The 14,493-nt window shown below is 42.3% G+C and overlaps 1 non-coding gene across 1 annotated transcript; it reads right to left on the bottom strand.

The window, feature by feature from the left end:
* Nucleotides 1-1,043: 1,043 nt before the first annotated feature.
* On the bottom strand, nucleotides 1,044-1,115 carry trnag-ucc (transfer RNA glycine (anticodon UCC)). The gene has a single exon. It is a non-coding gene; the product is annotated as a tRNA-Gly (tRNA).
* Nucleotides 1,116-14,493: the final 13,378 nt, after the last annotated feature.

Here is a 14,493-nt window from a genome sequence, read left to right as displayed (position 1 = left end):
AAAAATAAAAAACAGTAGGAATGATGACAACAGTTCGTCCATAATCCCAAGTTGGGAACAGGCCCATATAGTTGTTTTTGCTTTTTTATTAGTTAAAGGTCTAATTGTAAGCAGGTGTTGCTTTAATTCAACCAAAAAGACAAAAAAATTTGGTTTTCTTTTCAAAAATTTGTGTTTGTGTATGTGAAATTTAGCTTTAAAAATTAGTAAATTAATAAAGAAAACCTTTGGATTCATTTTAGCACTTTTGATAGCCAAATAGGACATGTTCCCAGAACAACTGAAAGCTTGCAAATATTTTTAAATCAATATAATTACAAAAATGTTGCCAGAACTCTTTAGAATGAGAACATAACCAGAACAAATGAGTGATGGACTCGGGGCAAAGATCACAACCAACGTCCTTTTCTTTCTTCCTCCCATAACTTTTGCCATCTCGCTTCCTGCTACTTCTTCTGTGGTGGCTATTCAAGTGCACTGCTGCCCTCTCCCCACAGGAGCAGACATAATATTATGTCTATGGGAGTAGAGCTCCAATTAAAATCAAACCAAAACCCCAGTAAATTAAAAATTCTAATAACTTTCATTAAAACTGCATTCAGGACATTACTTTCTGCTTAATTCTCCTATTTTATTGAAGCCAACAATGTTTTTAATATTTGTAACTCACGTTTGCTTCTTGCTGTGATGCTTTAAAACAGAAGGAAACAGCGCCCCCCCGTGGAGAGTCAGTAACAGTGTGAAAAACAGTCAGAATATTTTTCACTTCTTAAAGACGAAAAAACAAAACAAATTAACCTTTAAATCTTATTGAACGGTTTATAATAGACTTATTTTGTTTTGAGATATTTCTTCATCTGTGGATGGATGGCCAGATGTACTTTTCTTTATCTCGAAAATGAAAAAAAACAAAAACCACTTTAATTATCAGGTTTTTACGGCTTGGATAGAAACGGCTCCAGAGCAGTTACTGAAGACAGAGCAAGATTTAATAACTGATTTAATTTCAAACCAAAATTACAAAAAGGAAACCAAAATGTAGCTGCGTTGGCCGGGAATCGAACCCGGGTCAACTGCTTGGAAGGCAGCTATGCTAACCACTATACCACCAACGCACAGCATCATTTTATAACAATGATGGCTCAAATACCAAGACCGGAAGTGAGTTCCAGTATAGTTCCAGAGTAGCTTTGGGTTTTTTAACACTGTTTTGGTTTTATTTGTAGATTTCTTTTTTTTCCGCTGCAGTCAGATTAACATGTAAGTAGTTTTGTATATGTGTCCTATTTCTATCATAATATGATATAAAATGTGACTTTGTCACGGTTTCTAATTAAATAAACAACACTAAAAGGGACAATAAAGAGAAATATATATCCACCTGAATTCCAGTTGGTCTAATCAAGGTTGGAAAGTCGTGGCATTTGTGTGACAGAAATATCTCTCTCGTAAAGGATGGCCTGCTGTAGCCTGTGCTAAAGTAGATAATTAAGGAAGCATTGGAGCTCCTTTCTTTAGCATTTTAGATCATTGGCATGGCTTTTATCACAGCTGCTATGGAGTCTTCCAGGTCATTTCACTCAGTTCAGAAGGTTCCTAAGCAAAACATACTATTCAAATTTCAGCAGGACCGTTTTGCTGTGTTTGAATTGTTCACTTGTTCGACATGAGTCGGCCATTTATAGATCAGTTATTGTTACAGATAGATAACAAAATAAAATATAAATCAGCTGACAAACATGTAGGAAGTTAAAGTGGAGCCGAGAGGAAGGTGTGGTAGAAACCGTCAAACCTTAGCAACAGCTTAGCTGATGATGTCACACACAGCGTCAGCAGGTAACTGATGATGTCACACACAGCGTCAGCAGGTTAGCTGATGATGTCACACGCAGCGTCAGCAGGTAGCTGATGATGTCACATGCAGCGTCAGCAGGTAGCTGATGATGTCACACGCAGCGTCAGCATAACTGATGATGTCACACGCAGCGTCAGCAGGTAGCTGATGATGTCACACGCAGCGTCAGCAGGTAACTGATGATGTCACACACAGCTTCAGCAGGTAGCTGATGATGTCACACACAGCTTCAGCAGGCAGCTGATGATGTCACACACAGCGTCAGCAGGTAGCTGATGATGTCACACGCAGCCAGCTGTTCAACATCTGGGCTGCAGAGACTCCAGGTCCAGGATTACAGCATCTGTTGTTAAGCAGCTCTGTGATCCTCCTCCTTTCCTGTTACCGCTCTGTCTGCAGTCTCTGTCTTTTCCACCAACAACTACTCCTTCTCAGCTAGTTAAATTTGGGTTATTCCCGGCATTACTTTGGCTTTGCTCCAACAGGTTAACAACTTTCTGGTTGCCATGGTTGAGATCAGATTTATTGGTCATGCATACATGCACAAATTTGTCCTCCGCTTTTACGCTTTTAACCCATCCAGGTTGGCACCTGTTGACACACTCATGCACAGGCTCACACACTCATAGGCTGTGTTCGAAACCGCCCACTTCTCCTACTACCTTTAACTTATTTAAGTTCCCGGATGCATACTAGATTCTCCTAAATGTTGGGTATGCATCATGAGGTTACTACTCATACTCAAACTACCCAAGATGCAACGTAACGGGACGTCGCCGATCGTCATTTCCTGTCAAAACGGCAGTTTCAAGCTAGCTACAACGAGGGTAGGTTCACTTCCTGTTTTCAAAACAAAAGCACCAATTGTATGGTAATGGCTTTCCCTATGATAAAAGGCAACGGGTATTTTATTTTGTAAAAATAACAGGAAGTGCGTTAGCTCACTGCGGCTAGCTTTTGTAGCGCGAATTCGTGGGAACAAAATTGTAAATAGCCGGTATTTTGTCAGGTTTTCAACACGTTGGGGATCTAAACGACTACTTTCTCTCCTGAAAATGTTTCAAATGTTGCTAAAGTTTACAGAGTTTAGAGCTTAAGGGAAATCAGCTTCAGGCCGGCTGATTTCGGCTCGGGCAGGAGCGCAATGCATTGTGGGTAAACGCTCTGCATACTGTCTGATCGATCAGTATGCAGCATGCAGCATGTAGTATGCAGTATGTAGTATGCAGTATGCAGTAGGTGGTTTTGAACACAGCCATAGAGACAGATGCCAACCCGGAGCGGTGGGCAGCCATTCACAGCGGGGGGCATGGGGGGTACGTACCTTGCTCAAGGGCACCTCGGCCGTGACAAGGAGGTGGAACTGACACCCCTCCAGCTGTCAGTTCCACCACTCTTTCTTGAGTGGCGAGAGTGGGAATCGATCCGCCAATTGGACGACCGACTAACCACTGAGCCACGGCCGGGGTTAGGAACTCAAAAGCAACAGCAGCTCAATCCACAACTCCAAAACTTTAAAATAATATCGGCCTTTAAAAGGAACACCAGCCTTCAAGACCTCCTAGTCAGGTCTAAATTCACCTCCAACCGTGAAAAAGAAAGAGGGAATCCACACGGAACGCAACCAACTATCAGGAGTACGAAAACCAACAAAAGGTGGCAGTTCCAATCCAAAATCACACACAGGGATTTTGGGATTACTCCCCTCCTTACTAAATCTGGATGTCCAGCACTCCAAGGAACGCATGGATTGCGGTGGATCCAGCCTGTGGCCCCCGTGCGCCTGGACATCGGCATGCGCCATCTGCCACTATGGGCGCTGCCACCCAAGCGCCTCGTCAGACACCGAGTAGTGGATCTTGGATACCTCCGGCTGTTGAGTCGCAGCCCCCCGCGGGTCTGCGAGGATGTGACTCTACGACTGGGCCTACTAAATGCTAGATCGCTAGCCAACAAAACATTTCTCCTAAATGATTTATTCACGTCTCGTAAACTGGATTTTATGTTTCTCACGGAGACGTGGCTCCAAGTCGGTGAGTTAACCCCATTTTCAGAACTTTTACCTCCCGAATGCCTCTATCTAAACTCGCCTCGGATGACTGGTAGAGGCGGGGGGCTCGCAACAGTATACAAATCCTGTCACACCTGTCGGCAGGTACCGGCAGATTCATTTTCCAGTTTTGAGCTACAGACATTTGTCATCAATTTTGATACTCCAGTCCTGTGTGCTCTGGTGTATCGCCCTCCTAAGTTTAATAAAGATTTTATTCAGGATTTTACAGATTTTGTGACAAGTGTATTGCTGAACTATGACCAATTTCTGATTGTTGGGGATTTTAATATCCATGTCTGCTGTGAATCCAAACCACTAGCAAAAGACTTTTTAAATCTGATTGATTCTTTTAACTTGACTCAGTCGGTGTCGGGCTCGACACATGAAAAAGGACACACCCTGGACCTGGTGCTGTCCTTTGGTCTTAATGCAAATATAAGTGAGATCTGTGAAACTCACTTTTCTGACCACTTTGCTGTACTGTTCTCGGTAACGCTGTCACAGAGTGTGGACAGTCCTTGCGCCCCGGTAAGCCGGGTGCGCACAATAAATTCCCAGACCGGTTCCCTATTCTCTGGCGCTTTCAGTGAAACGTATCACTATGTTTTGGAAAACCCTACTCCGGATGAACTCCTTTCTTATTTTAATGAAACTTGTATAGAGGTTTTGGACTCAGTAGCCCCATTTAGGCTGAAGCGCTTAAAACCTATGGCACAACCTTGGTTAAACGAGCGTACGCGTGAACTCAGGCGCGCGTGTAGGCGTGCTGAGCGCCGGTGGAAGAAAGACCATCTTCAGGTTTCTCTGCAAGTCCTAAGAGATAGACTCACTGAATATCAGAGAACAGTTAAAGCTGCTAAATGTAGCTTTCTGTCCAATCTTGTCTCTTCAAATTGTCACAAACCTCAAATGCTTTTTAATACTTTGAAATCTCTTTTAAGTCCGTGTGACAGAAACGCTGCTTTGCCTTCATCCAACCTCTGTGAAGACTTCCTGACATTTTTCAGAAACAAAATTTCTGATCTTAGATCGTCTCATTTAACTATTGTGGATCCAGTTGCCCCATCAGTTTGCCATGCTGCCTTTGAATGTTTTGAGCCCGTGTCTATAAATGAACTGACTAAAATTGTTAAACAGTTAAAGCCTTCTTCCTGCCCATCAGACATTGTTTCTGGTCGTTTGTTTATAGATATCTTTGATTGTATTGGTCCCTGCATTGAAAAAATGGTGAATGCTTCTCTGATGTCTGGCTGTTTTCCTACTGCTCTGAAACATGCTGTGGTCCATCCGCTCATCAAAAAGAGCAACCTTGATTCAAATGTGCTGTCAAACTTTAGACCTATCTCTAAACTGTCGTTTGTTTCTAAAGTCTTAGAGAAAGTTGCCTATGTCCAACTGCAGACTTATCTAGATCTTAATGAAATTGGTGAAAAGTTTCAGTCTGGTTTTAAATTGCGTCACAGCACTGAAACGGCCCTTTTAATGACCTTCTTTTAACTGTTGACGCAGGGAAATCGACAGTCCTATTGCTTTTAGACTTGTCCGCAGCTTTTGATACTGTGGATCACAGTATCCTTCTGTCCCGCCTGGAGACACTTGTTGGCATTAAAGGTACAGCACTAAATTGGTTTCGGTCCTATCTCTCTAATAGGACTTTTTCTGTAAACCTTGGACAGTACTCCTCCAGTATGTCTCCTCTGAACTATGGTGTTCCCCAAGGGTCGATATTAGCACCTGTTCTTTTTGCCCTGTACATGCTCCCCCTGGGTTCCATTTTTAAAAAGCACAAAATCCCTTTTCACTGCTTTGCAGACGACGTTCAGATTTACCTGCCTGTAACCGCAAATGACAGCCAGTCTGCAGTAAAAATGCTGCAGGATTGTCTTGTGGAGGTACAGGCATGGTTGAATTTGAACTTTCTGAACCTAAATAAAAATAAAACTGAGATTCTGGTGTTCGGACAAAGTAATCCCCTGCATGGACATGACAGTGTGATTGGCCCTCTGTCCTCCTACTGCCGTCCTTTTGTTAGGAATCTGGGTGTGATGGTTGACCCCCTGTTTAAATTTGATAAGCACATCAGCACTGTCATCAAGGCCGGCTTTTTCCAGCTGAGGACTCTTGCCAAGATTAAATCTTATCTTCCTCGGGCTGATTTTGAAAGAGCAATCCACGCATTTATAACATCGCGTTTGGATTATTGTAACTCTTTATATATAGGGTTGGACCAGCGTTCTCTGCAGCGTCTACAGGGCGTCCAAAACGCTGCAGCCCGCCTGCTGACCAAAACAAAGAGGCGCGAATCCATCACCCCAGTCTTGTGCGCCCTTCATTGGCTCCCTGTCGGCTTTCGGGTCAAATATAATTCAATTCAATTCAATTAATTTTTATTTATATAGCGCCAAATACAACAAATGTCATCTCAAGGCACTTAGATAGTAAGTCCAATTCAAGCCAATTGGAATTCAATTAATTAATAATAATCATAATTCATAAAATAATCCAATTCGTTCATATAGAGCCAATTCAAAAACAATTTCCTAGCTAAGAAAACCAACAGATTGCACTGAAAACTTTTTGTTTTTCGGTCCAATCTCCCGGCCTGAGCGTGCCTGAGGCGACTGTGGAGAGAAACGACTCCCTTTTAACAGGAAGAAACCTCTGGCAGAACCAGACTCAGGAAGGGCGGCCATCCGCCTCCACCAGCTGGGGTTTGAGAAGACAGAAAAAGGGGGGGGGGGAGGGGGGGAGGGGGGGGGGGGGGGGGGGGGGGGGAATGGGGAGGGGGGCAGGGGGCCACCGCGACGGCGGCACTGTAACACCATTCAAAGGATATCTGTTGGAACAGGGAAACACGAGTTAATGACCACAATAATATCACATATACATAAAGAGAGTAAAGTGAGGAAAGGTGTGACAGATGAGGCCCCCAGCAGGCTGGGCCTATAGCAGCTTAACTATGGGATGTTTCAGGATCACCTGAGCCATCCCTAACTATAAGCTTTATCAAAAAGGAAAGTTTTAAGCCTGGTCTTAAAAGTGGAAAGGGTGTCTGCTTCCCGGACATTTACTGGCAGCTTATTCCACAGAGAGGGGCCTGATAACTGAAGGCTCTGCCTCCCATTCTACTTTTAGAAACTCTGGGAACCTCAAGTAAACCTGCAGTTTGGGAACGAAGTGCTCTGTTAGGAAAATATCTTACAATGAGATCTTTAAGATATGATGGAGCTCGGTCATTAAGAGCTTTATATGTGAGGAGAAGAATCTTAAATTCTATTCTGAATTTAACAGGGAGCCAATGAAGAGAAGCTAAAACTGGAGAAATATGATCTCTGCTGTTAGTTCTCGTCAAAACTCTGGCTGCAGCATTTTGGATCAACTGAAGGCTTTTCAGAGAATATGTAGGACAGCCCAATAATAAAGAATTACAGTAGTCCAATCTTGAAGTAACAAATGCATGAATTAGTTTTTCTGCATCACTCTGAGACAAGATGTTCCTGATTTTAACAATATTACGAAGGTGAAAGAAGGCAGTCCTAGAAACCTGTTTTATATGCGAGTCAAATGATAAGTTCTGGTCAAAAATAACTCCAAGGTTCCTCACTGTAGAACTAGAAGCCAAGGAAATACCATCTAGAGTAACTATATAGCTAGACAATTTCTCCCTGAAACGCTCAGGTCCAAAGATAACGACTTCAGTTTTGTCTGAATTTAGCAGCAGACAGTTCTGAGTCATCCAGGTCTTTATGTCTTTAAGACATGCTTGTAGTCTGACCAACCTATTGGGTTCATCTGGTTTTATAGATAAGTACAGCTGGGTAGCATCAGCATAGCAATGGAAATTTATGCCATGCTGTCTAATAATGTTACCTAATGGAAGCATGTATAAAGTAAAAAGAATCGGTCCAAGCACAGAACCCTGGGGAACTCCATGACTTACTCTGGTGTGTGAGGAAGATTCTTCATTTACAAGAACAAACTGAAATCTATCAGATAAATATGACTTAAACCAGCCTAATGCAGTTCCTTTAATCCCAATAACATGTTCAAGTCTGTGTAATAAGATACTGTGATCGACCGTATCAAATGCAGCACTGAGATCCAACAGGACAAGCACAGACACAAGTCCGCTATCAGAGGCTAAGAGGAGATCATTGGTTACTTTCAGCAGTGCTGTTTCTGTGCTATGATGCACTCTGAATCCTGACTGAATAAATATAAGGTTTTATTGATTGTTTTTAAGTGTTTAAACTCCATGGGCCCATCTTATTTAAGTGAGCTGCTGCAGCCCTACATTCCACTCAGAGCCCTGAGGTCAGCTGACCAGCTCCTGTTGGCTGTTCCCAAATCCAGGCTAAAGACCAGAGGTGATAGAGCCTTCTCTGTGGCAGCACCCAGACTGTGGAACAGCCTCCCATTGTCCGTTAGATCCTCTCAGTCTTTAGGCCAGTTCAAATCTGGACTAAAAACACATCTCTTTTCCCTGGCCTTCCATAGCTGAAATGGAGTTTCACCTTGGCTTGGTACTTTTATTGTTATTGTTACTGTTATTGTTATTTTATTGCTAATTTTATCTCATATTTTATTTTTATCTGTGTTTGAAAGTCATTCCTATTGATTTTATTGATGACTTTCGTGATGCAGTTGCTGTTGTGAAGCACTTTGGTCAGCTGAGGCTGTTTTAAATGTGCTATAGAAATAAACTTTGAATTGAATTGAATTGACAGCATCAAAAAACGTGATCGACATCGTCTGGTGCATAGCCCTAACCTTAAAGGGGAACTGCGGTATTTTCAACATTAAGCCTCTTTTCTGAGTCGTCTGCAATGTTTCAGAACCCCCCTCACCGCTTTTTTGATGTTTACTGCTGTCTCCGGTATTTGCCTAATTTTGATTCTTCTCAACCTGCTTCAGAACGGCAAGTCATGTGCATGTCCACAAAGGTCCGTAAAAGCACCATAAACGTCCGTTTTCCAAATCATCAACTCAGCGGAGTGGTTACTGGTGTGCACTGGTAATCCATATCAAATTTCGTGGCGAAAAGTTGCTTCTGTCGTGTTTTATTTGGCAGCTCGTTCATGCTCGCACTATTTTCTTAGCGGTAGCGGAGTAATATCAACGAACATCCAGTACAAAATGTCAAATAAAACACGACAGAAGCAACTTTTCGCCACAAAATTTGATATGGATTACCAGTGCACACCAGTAACCACTCCGGTGAGTTGATGATTTGGAAAACGGACGTTTATGGTGCTTTTACGGACCTTTTTGGACATGCACATGACTTTCTGAAGCAGGTTGAGATGAATCAAAATTAGGCAAATACCGGAGACAGCAGTAAACATCCAAAAAGCGGTGAGGGGGGTTCTAAAACACTGCAGACGACTCAGAAAAGAGGCTTAATGTTGAAAATACCGCAGTTCCCCTTTAAGTCCCCCACTCCATGCCACGTTTTGAAAAATAGATTTAAAGAATTTTAAGAATTTGTCCCCAAAACTTTCTTACCCTAAATTAGACCCCCTACCTTTCTTATTTTATGCCTTCCCCTCCCACATTTCCTAACCCTAAGGGTCACAGGACCATAGCCCTAACTTTAAGTCCCCCACTCCATGCCACGTTTTGAAAAATGTATTTTCATAATTTTTCCCCAAATCTTTCTTACCCTAAATTAGACCCCCTACCTTTCTTATTATATGCCTTCTTATTTTTTAATAACTGCTTACAGCCTTCTCTTTATAATCTTTCAACTTCATCTCCCTGCTCCCCCTGTTATTCTGCAGAGTGCACACAGACTGGTTTCTGCTGCTTTAGACCTTTATATTAAGAAGTGTGTTGGTTCAGATCGAAGCAACTTGATTCAACTTTTCATATTTGAGGAAACATTGAATGCAGTTATTCATCTGATTTTGAGAGGCTCGATTTGGTACGATTTCCTTCGAACTAACAAGTTAACATGATTTGAAAAGTTGGGTTTTGGTCAGACTGACGCAATGATTTAGTTTGTGTCATGATGTGTTTAATATCAGAAAGACAAACATTATGTTATTGTTTCATTAAAATGCTATAGTTGATGGATTTGAATGTGTTTTGAATTAGAGATGTAAAACGTGGAGCTGCAGTGTGGTCCCAGGCTCACAATGAGAGGGCAGCTGGGTGATTACATCATGTTTCCAGTCATCTCACAGTAATGAGTCCCAGCGGAGGTTCTGGCTCGATCAGACCCAGAGGACGCAGCCTGTGTGGACACTTGGACACCAACAGGCCAATTAGGCCTCTGCAGTAGGACCAGGGGGGCATGCTCAGCTGTTGCTGTGGTTTGTTCTGTAATGCCTGCCATACACCAGATAACTCTGAGAAAACTTTTTAAAAAGATTTTTAACCTTTGTGCGGTCTTAACATTGTGTTTACTCCCCTTTGTCCTACGGGTCAAAAATGACCAAAATAAAGCAACTTAATTGAATTTTAAATCCAAAATCTATTTAGTATGATGAAACCACCTGTTATTTATCTATTCAACTCAATTCAATACATTTTTATCATGTATTTTTTGTTACACAATACAAAAAGACAATCACCAGTTTTCAGGATTACACTTTTTGGACCAACAGTTTTCTTGTTTTCTCAGTTTTCTTTTACATAATAAAGGTTTATTATTGCTATTATATAAATGTGAAGTAATTACTTCTGAATTAATTATATTTTTCTGGTGTTTAAAGCTGCAGTCGGCAGGTTTTCAAAATTGCGAGTCTAAAGTCGGAAAATTCGAACTGATACAACTTTCAGGTCCCTCCCCCAACCTCTAACAAGCTCCGAATCGCCCCCCAAACCCCTCCCCCTCTGTGGACGAGGTTGTGCACGTGAGTTCACACCAGTGTGAGCGCACACAAGCTGGGGCAGACTCAAGCTCAGCAGCGTGTGCACAAGCTGTGATTGACAGGTAGGATTCCTCCCCCCTAACGTGATTGGTTAAAAACAGCCGGGAGCGCTCGGTTTTTGCAAGCATGATTACAGGCTTCAGAGGGAGCTACAGATTTCCTTATTTTTCCTAAACAACCTATTTAATATTCTACTTCCAGAATCCCATGACAGTTCAAGCTAATATGACTAAAAAAAGTTGCCGACTGCAGCTTTAAATGTTTTCATAATTCACAGGTCAAAAATGACCCATAAGACAATCTTTGTACCCTAGTGGTGTACAGCCCACATGGAAACATAAACAAAAATAAAGTCTGACTTTTTCTAATGATGGGGTCCTTTCAAGGAAAGGTCAGACAATTTCAAGTTGGAGAAAGATAGTTTAAGGTGTTTTTTCTACAGCTAAACATGGTGGTGGCTCACTTTGGACCTGCAGGACAACAGAAGGGTTAAGAGACGAAGTCCTGACACACCGACACCCAAGTTTCAGCTTCAGCAACTGCCAACGCTGCAGACCTGTGGGAACCTGTCGGTACCTGTCAGCTGCTTCAGGTCACACTGGAACAACCAAGCCCAAAAGGCCTTCTTCATTTTCATGGCTTCCCTCACCACTGGCGTCCACCAACAGTTCCTCTGGTTACCACAACAGCAGGTGCCGACAGCTTTCAGACCAAAGGTCGTGGAAGTCAAATCTGCAATGGAGGTCCTAAACATGGTTCATTAAGAGTCCATGTCCCCGAAGGATAAGAATCCTCCCTCCCCTAACTCTTGGCTAAAGGACTTCATGTTATTCCTATACTTAGAAAAAAATCAAGTACAGTATTAGGGGGTGCTCTGACAATTTCTATAAAACTTGGAATCCCATTCTTTCTTTGATCGATTCCATTCCATCTCCAGATGATTAATGTTTAGGATGGTTGGTGCTAATTAAGATATTAGTGTGTATATATCCTGTCAGAGTTCTGTAAGATGCCAGTGTGTCTATGATTCAATGTAGTGGTGGTCATAACGTATTTGTGCTGTTTGGACCCCCCAAACCTTAAGTCCCCCACTTCATGCCACATTTTGAAAAATGTATTTTCATAAATTTTCACCAAATTTTCTTACCCTAAATTAGACCCCCTATCTTTCTTATTTTATGCCTTCCCCTCCCACATTTCCTAACCCTAAGGGTCACAGCACCACAGCCCTAACTTTAAGTCCCCCACTCCATGCCACGTTTTGAAAAATTTATTTTCATGATTTTTTTGATAAATGGTGACTGTAAGTGGCTGAACACAGAGGTATAAATCGGACTTAAGGGTCAAAGAGTTCACAGCAAGCAGGAGAGGGGGACACGGGAACCTTCATCCTCCATACTAACTTGTAGTTAGAGTGAATAATACAATGATCCCAGATGGATTATATCTGTTTACAGTGCAAAGCACAGGGGACAGAGGAAAATGTTAAGTTTTATTTCTTTAGCTGCAGGGGTCAAAACAGTCCGACAGTTTGCAGTATAACTGCTGGCATATTTTGGAAAATATGTATGTGTGTATATATTGTAAATTATGTATCGTAGATATATATTATACCTATATGAATAAAGTACTTTCCTATTCTATATTATGTATTGTATATTATTATTGTATGTTGTGGAGGTTGGCACTGTCACTGTGTTACAGGAGCCCATGATCTGGGCTGTAGTCTTTGGGTTTGGAAGCTGCCACTTCTGGGGTCAGATAGTGTTTCGTCACCCTGAGGGTTTTCTCTGGGGGCTACGCCTAAGGCATATTTTGTCAGGTTGTAAGGTTAGTCTGTTACAAGGCCGGTATACATGGCGACATGACAAAGTATTAAGAAACTGAGCTGCAGGTATTGAAGATAAATGAAGGCAGGTAAACTCAGGAGGGTCTAAGGTGAAGAGAGTGGCAATTCATTTTGTTCAAGAGGGGGAGAAAGTTAAAAAGACGATAAGGAGGCACGGCAGCTTGGAGGATGCTTGTGATTGGGAGATGCATGTAGAACCTCCCGTCACAAGAACAGTTTCTTCCCCCTTGCAGTTGGACTTATGAACACTTCATAATCACTTCATAACCTGCCTCAGTCACTTCATCATCATTAAAATTGCACTACTGAAGCTGCACTGTTGTTGCTCTGTATACTGTGTTTTGTTGTACACACCTTGTACATTTTATATTCATATATTTTTATATTTATCTTATTTTTCACTTCTCATTTATTTTTTTATATTCCTCTGTTACATGTTTGTGCCTTATGCCGCAGCAAATTCCTAGTCAGTGAACACTGTTCACTGACAATGGCAATAAAACTGATTCTGATTCTGATTTCGTAAATAAGCTTGCTGTTCCCAAGGAGATAGCCTCTACAAATCTAAGGCCTGATGTGGTCTTGTGGTCTAGGAGTAGAATGAGAGTCTATTTCATAGAGCTGACTGTTCCTTGGGAGGAATTAGTAGCAGAAGCATATGAAAGGAAAAAGCCCCAGAAGTAGAGCAGCGAGAATGGAAGGTTAGAATCTGTCCAGTGGAAGTAGGATGCAGAGGATTTGTTGCAAAGTCTGTTGTCTCATTGTTGAGGGAGCTGGGTGTAAGTGGACAGAGTGTGAGGAAAATAGTGAAGGAAGTGTCAGATGAGGCAGTAAAGTCCAGTCAGTGGATTTGGATTAGAAGAAGCAATAGCAGCTGGGGGCCCAGCAGGGGGAGCACTTAGGGTAAACAGACTCTTGGAAGAAGCAAAGAATAAATTCAGGATATATTTAAGTTGAGGGTGTGGCCCATGTGATCCTTTTGAAACCAGGCGGCCATTTTAAGTGAGTTGGCCTGTATGGCTTTGTTTCTGCTGGTATTTTTAGTGATTATAGGACTGCTTAGGTGAGTTTGTCTGCTGAATCTGCAAGTGTGTCTTGTCCTGCCTCCACCTCTGGCACCCTCTATAATTTCATTACCCCCTACCCAAACTACGGTTTGAATCCCATTCCTACTTATCTTTACCTCTTCTATTTCTACCCCCTACCCGAACCAGGGTTTGTATCCCCACCCCGCTGTGACTGGTGTGCAGTTGGTGAGAGGCTGAGGTAGATTATGGTTGTTGTGGTGTGAGGAGCAGTGTTGGCTGGCATTAGGGGAGTGACTCTGGGATGCCAGTGATCACCTTCTAGCCTCCTGGAGGTGTCGTGGGCCCAACTAGACGAAACACTGATGAAAGGAGGTTCCCACCTGATGACCCCAATGACATGTTGGTCAGCACTGCTCACTGATCTGTATTATAGGGAGTATAGGGAACTAGAAAATTTCTGAAGAAATTTTGATGGGTGCCAATCTACTCAACTATCAACAAACCCTTTAGTTCAGTTAACGTTGAGAGTCTCCTGTCACATATAAACTTTGAATAAGGTCTCTGTGATGTCGTATGGCTGAGTTATGAGAACTCCAAAACAGGGCATTTCCGGATCATGAGATACTGACTAACCTGCCTGCTTTAGCCATCATAAGTGAGGGAAACCACACAGAAGGACGGCCTAAGCCAGAGACAGAGGAGGACGCGTTGGGCCCCTTTAGAACAAACAGCTGTTTCAATTGATTTATAAGTCACATTAAAAAAACGTAACCTGACAATAGCAGAAAGGTCTGTTGAGGAGAGTTTTGTCATTTCTATCAAGGTCCTGTTTA

This window comes from Odontesthes bonariensis, chromosome 9, assembly GCF_027942865.1.
Source record: "Odontesthes bonariensis isolate fOdoBon6 chromosome 9, fOdoBon6.hap1, whole genome shotgun sequence".
NCBI lineage: Eukaryota > Metazoa > Chordata > Actinopteri > Atheriniformes > Atherinopsidae > Odontesthes > Odontesthes bonariensis.
The sequence above is the reverse complement of the archived record's forward strand: the minus strand, read 5'-3'. Positions and strand labels throughout refer to the sequence as shown.